The sequence below is a fragment of the Hevea brasiliensis genome, chromosome 6, assembly GCF_030052815.1.
Source record: "Hevea brasiliensis isolate MT/VB/25A 57/8 chromosome 6, ASM3005281v1, whole genome shotgun sequence".
NCBI lineage: Eukaryota > Viridiplantae > Streptophyta > Magnoliopsida > Malpighiales > Euphorbiaceae > Hevea > Hevea brasiliensis.
This window is the reverse complement of record NC_079498.1, coordinates 103,314,148-103,320,409: the sequence shown is the minus strand read 5'-3', so window position 1 is coordinate 103,320,409 and position 6,262 is coordinate 103,314,148. Positions and strand designations below refer to the sequence as shown.

At 35.5% G+C, this 6,262-nt stretch overlaps 1 non-coding gene across 1 annotated transcript; it reads right to left on the bottom strand.

The window, feature by feature from the left end:
* Positions 1-1,960: 1,960 nt before the first annotated feature.
* On the bottom strand, positions 1,961-2,067 carry LOC131181162 (small nucleolar RNA R71). Its single transcript, XR_009149790.1, has one exon. It is a non-coding gene; the product is annotated as a small nucleolar RNA R71 (small nucleolar RNA).
* Between the last annotated feature and the right edge of the window lie 4,195 nt (positions 2,068-6,262).

Genomic DNA, 6,262 nt, shown 5'->3' with positions numbered 1-6,262 from the left:
CTCACCTTTTCTGGATCCTTCCCCCTTTTACCCATTCTAGAACAGTCCCTTAGCCTATATAAAGACCCATTTTATCACTTTCTTTCCATATATAGAGAGCAAGGGAGTCATTTTCGGTAAAAGTGAGAAAGAGAGAAAGAGGAGCATTTTCTGCATTTTCTGCATCTTCTTCCAGCAGCAGCAAGGATCAAGTTTCTGCACTTTTCTGCAGAGATCCTGCTGCAGATTTGCTGGGTTTTTCTACCCCTTTAAGCTTACATTTCCATTATTTCTTCATTTCTTCATTTGGGTTTATTTTTAAACAATGATTTGTGAGTAGTTGATTGAGATTCTAGAGATGGGTTTGTAAATATTGATTTGTTTTGTGGTTTTGAACTGATTTAGCCATTTAAATGAAGATTGTTATATTTTGATTTATTGCTTGTGTGCTTATTTCCTTGCTTGATGAATGGGCCCTCATTAAGTTAAGTTTTAATCCTTAATAGATGGACTGAAAAGTGAATATTGGGGATGGATAATCTTGCAATAAACTTTATTTTCTTGGTGTTAGAAATAAGCTAAGAAGATTAAGGGGAACTTTTCAAAAATCAATTAGAGCATTAATTGGGTTTTTGTTAGATTTGAAATACCGTGAAAACAGGGTTTGATTTAATGAAAACCAATTTTGAGATGCTTGAAAAAGGTTTCAAAAATTTAAGAATTGATTTCCCTCAAAATTGCAATTCTCATGTGTTTGGCTAAATTAGGGAAAAATCATATGCAAACAATATTGAAAAAATCCAATCTCTAGAATCAATTTATTTTTCATTGAAATTAGATATAAATCCTCCAAACCTCATAAATAGCAATTTAAATTTAAATCCAATTTAAATCCAATTTCTATAATCACTTTATTTTTATTTTTATTGAATTTAGATTTAATTCCTCTCAATTTCATAAATAGATATTTCAAATTAATTTTTGGGTAATCTAGTTTAATTAATTTTAGTTAATTGATTGATCTAGTTTTAATTCCTCAAATACCAATTTTAATTCCAAATTTCATTTTACATCTTTAATTTTTGTCTTAATTTTAATTTTTAGATTTTATTTTTAATATCTTTTAATTTTTGTCATTCTAATTTGCTTATACTTTTATTTCCAATTTAAGCACAATTCCCTGTGGGATCGATATCAATTTTTAAAACTATACTATCGTGACAGTGCACTTGCGGATATACACAGTATCAAGTTTTTGGCGCCGTTCTTAGAATTGTTTGTTTTAAGTTGGATTTTAATTGTTTTAAGCTAATTAGAATTTTTATTTTCTTTTATTTTCACTATTGTTCCTTGTGTTTTTCAGGTACTTTTCTTGTTTATGAGACGATCGAAAAGCACAAGTGACACTGAATTGTTGTTCAACCCAGAAATTGAAAAATTCTGTCGAGCCAACAAAAAGGAATACAAGAAAAGAAAAGAAGCAGAAAAAGAAGAACAACAAATATTTGAGCAAGAGGTGACAATAGAAAATATGGAGAATCAAAATAGAGCTATTGATGGAGATAATGGAGGAAATGAGCAAAATGGGCAAAATGCTGTGGTTAATCAAAATGATCCTCAAAGAAGATCCATGTTAGACTATGCCTTTCCTAGATGTACTGATGTGAGAGATAACAGACCTATTATTGGAGCTAATCAATTTGAATTAAAAACTGGTCTTATTCAAATGGTTCAGAATTCACAATTTGGAGGTAGCCCACTTGAAAATCCTCATTCTCATTTGAAGAAATTTTTGATGATATGTGGTACACAAAGACAACCTGGAGTTTCTGATGAAGTTATTCGGCTCACCTTATTTCCATTCTCTCTTCGGGATTCAGCATTGGAGTGGTATGATTCACTTCCACAAGCTATTATAGCTACTTGGGAGCAGCTATCTCAAGCTTTTCTATCTCAATTTTTCCCACCTGGGAAAACCACTCATTTGAGGAATTTGATGGTAGCTTTTAAACCAAGGGATGATGAAACTTTGTATGAATCTTGGATGAGATTTAAGGAGCTTGAAAGGCAATGTCCTCATCATGAAATACCCAAATGGATGATTGTTCAAAATTTCTACACCAGAGTTACTCCAGCCATAAGAAACACAATTGATTCACAAGCAGGAGGAGATTTCATGAGAATGACAAGTGAAGAATGCTATGATCTATTAGAGAAGATTGCTCATAATACCCATTTATGGGGAAATCCTAGAGCACTTGAGCCAAAGAAGGCTGGGATTTATGAACTTGACTCAGTTAGCTACATGAATGCAAGATTTGATCAGTTGACTCAGCTTCTTAGTGATTTTTGCACAAAGGCAACAACCTCAACTCCTACAACTATGCAACAAGTTGCCTTCACAGATGGAACTCAAAGTTGTGGAGTTGATTACTCTTCTTATGGTGATGATTATTTGCAAGAACAAGCTGCTTATGCAGGAGGTTATCAACAAAAACCTATGGGAAATTCTTATTCTAATATGAACAACTCAACATGGAGACCACAAGCAACTTTTGCTCAACAAGGCCAAAGCTCAAATTATGCTCATAACCAGCAGTTTATGCAGCAAAATAGGCCTCAATTTCAGCCTCAATTTCAGCCCACAAGGCAGCCACAACCGGGATATCAAGCAAGAGCACAACAATCCCTTCCATCCCATGAACCAAAGCCAACCTTGGAGAACATGATGGAGAAATTTTTTGCTGAACAAAGCAAGATGAATAACAAATTGGAGGAAGAAATGCAACACATGAGACAAACCATGGATCAATTACAAGTCCACAACCGCATGTTGGAGACTCAATTGGCGCAACAAGCAAGCTCATCAGGAAGCAATTCCTATGGGAAACTACCTAGCCAACCACAAAACCCTCATGAACAATGTAAGTTGGTGACCTTGAGAAGTGGTAAGAAAGTTGGTCAAGAGAGTGAAAACAAGAGAGAAGAAAAAGAGAGCACAAAAGAAGAAAATTTAGTTGAGAGCAAGAAAAATGAAAAAGAAGAAGAAAGCAAAAGTGAGCAAGATGAAGGAGAGAAACCATACATCCCACCTGAACCTTACAAACCCACCCTTCCCTACCCTCAAAGATTCATCAAGCATAAACTAGACAAACAATTTGGCAAGTTCCTTGAAGTGCTAAAGAAATTGTATATCAATGTGCCATTCACTGAGGCACTATCCCAAATGCCAAGTTATGCCAAGTTTTTGAAGGAGATTCTTTCCAACAAGAGAAGACTAGAAGATTATGACACCATCAACTTGGGAGAGCAATGCAGTGCTATAATCCAGAAGAAGTTACCTCCCAAACTCAAAGATCCGGGTGTGTTTTCCATTCCTTGTCATATTGGTGATAATTGTGTGGCAAATGCCTTATGTGACCTTGGAGCTAGCGTCAGCCTAATGCCTCTTTCAATATATGAGAAGTTGAATATGGGAGAGTTGAAGCCCACAAACATGTATCTTTCATTGGCTGACCGTTCAATTAAGTATCCAGAAGGCATTCTTGAAAATGTGCCTATCAAGGTTGGGAAATTCTACATTCCGGTGGACTTTGTCATTTTAGATATGGAAGAAGACACAAAAGTTCCTATCTTATTGGGAAGACCCTTTTTGGCAACAGCTGGTGCATTAATTGATGTAAAGGGTGAGCAATTGACACTTAGAGTGGGAGATGATCAAATGATATTCAACATCAATCCAGCCATGAAAAGGAAACATGAAGAAGTTGAGTCTTGTTTGCGGGTAGACATTATTGATGAGATTGTTCAAGAGCATTTCAGAAAAAGCTACCCACAAGACCCACTTGAAAATTGCTTAGTCCATGGTGGGAGCATTGATGATGATAATCACAACATGGCTATTTTTGCGCAATACTTGGAAAGCTCTCCACCACATCCCAAGCCACAATTTTTCAACTTGAAGGAGTACAAAATCTGGAGATCAAACCACCATCATTAAAGGTAGAGGATGCCCCAAAGGTAGATCTTAAACCTCTTCCTTCCAACCTCAGGTATGCTTTTCTTGGACCCAATGAAACATATCCTGTTATAATTAATGCATGTTTGACTGATATTGAGATTGACAAATTGTTGAGAGTTTTGAGAAAATATAGGAGAGTTTTGGGTTATGCAATTGATGATATAAAGGGAATTAGTCCAACAGTTTGTATGCATAGGATTTTCCTTGAGCCAAATAGTAAACCTTCCATTGAACACCAAAGATGAGTGAATCCTACTATGAAGGACGTTGTGAAAAGGAAATCCTAAAATTACTAGTCTTTGGAATTATTTACCCCATTTCGACGTGAGTGGGTTAGTCCTGTGCATGTTGTACCAAAGAAAGGTGGGGTGACAGTTGTTAAAAATGAGAATAATGAATTGATACCCACTAGAACTGTTACAGGTTGGAGAATGTGCATAGACTATAGGAAGTTGAACAATGCCACAAGAAAAGACCATTTTCCCCTTCCTTTTATGGATCAAATGTTAGAGAGATTAGCCAAGCATTCATTCTTTTGTTACTTAGATGGATATTCTGGTTTCTTTCAAATTCCAATACATCCTGATGACCAAGAAAAAACTACCTTTACCTGTCCCTATGGCACCTTTGCATATCGAAGGATGCCATTCGGATTGTGTAATGCGCCTGGCACATTTCAAAGGTGCATGATGGCCATTTTTTCTGATTTTATTGAAGAAATTATGGAGGTCTTCATGGATGACTTTTCAGTTTATGGCACTAATTTTGATTCATGCTTGACTAATTTGTCTAAAATCTTACAGAGATGTGCTGATAATGATTTGGTGTTGAATTGGGAGAAATGCCACTTTATGGTCCAAGAGGGGATCGTTTTAGGGCATTTAATCTCAAATAGGGGAATTGAAGTGGATAGAGCTAAAATAGAAATTATTGAAAAAATGCCACCTCCAACCACCACAAAGGAGTGCGGAGTTTTCTTGGACATGCCGGGTTTTACCGGCGATTTATTCAGGATTTTTCTAAACTTGCTAAACCCTTAACAAATCTTTTGAATCATGATGTTAAATTTGATTTTAATCAAGATTGTATGGTTGCTTTTTGCAGGTTGAAGACGGCCTTAACAACAGCTCCTATCATGCAACCCCCGGATTGGACTTTGCCATTCGAAATCATGTGTGATGCAAGTGAGTTTGCTGTTAGAGCTGTCCTTGGCCAGCGAAAAGATAGAAAACCTTATGCCATTTACTATGCAAGCCGAACCCTTGATGAAGCCCAAGTCAATTACGCTACAACTGAAAAGGAGTTCCTTGCGGTAGTATTTGCACTCAATAAATTTCGTTCTTATTTGGTCAACTCAAAGGTAATTGTTTTCACTGATCATGCAGCAATAAAGTATTTAATGAGCAAGAAAGAAGCTAAATCTAGGTTGATTAGATGGATATTGTTACTTCAAGAATTTGATTTGGAAATAAGAGATAAAAAGGGTGTTGAGAATGTGGTGGCTGATCACCTTTCTAGGATAAAAACTGAAAATAATGATGATGAAATTGTGCCAATTGATGAATTTTTCATAAATGAGCAGTTGTATTTGTTGAATTCTGCACTTCCATGGTTTGCTGATATTGTGAATTTCTTGTCTTGTGGTGTCTTGCCACCTGATTTATCTTGGCAGCAAAAGAAAAGATTCTTGCATGATGTTAAATTTTATTCTTGGGAAGAACCTCTTTTGTTTAGGAGATGCAATGATGGAATAATTAGAAGATGTATACCAGAGGAAGAAATAAATGATGTTATTTACCATTGTCATTCCTCTGAATATGGTGGTCATTTTAGTGTCTCAAAAACTGTTGAAAAAGTCTTGACATCAGGTTTCTATTGGCCTAATATGTTTAAATATGTGAGAGACTTTGTAAGCAAGTGTGATAGGTGCCAAAGGGTAGGCAACATTTCCATAAGAAGATGGAAATGGCCCCATGAAATCAATTCCCCATACATCAAACAATTCAACTTCTAATATGGACTGTTGGGGCATCTCATCTCTTTTGGAAATTTAAACTTGATACTGTGTGTATATCCGCAAGTGCACGGGTCACAGTAGTATAGTTTTAAAAATTGATATCGATCCCACAGGGAATTGTGCTTAAATTGGAAATAAAAGTATAAGCAAATTAGAATGACAAAAATTAAAAGATATTAAAAATAAAATCTAAAAATTAAAATTAAGACAAAAATTAAAGATGTAAAATGAAATTTGGAATTAAA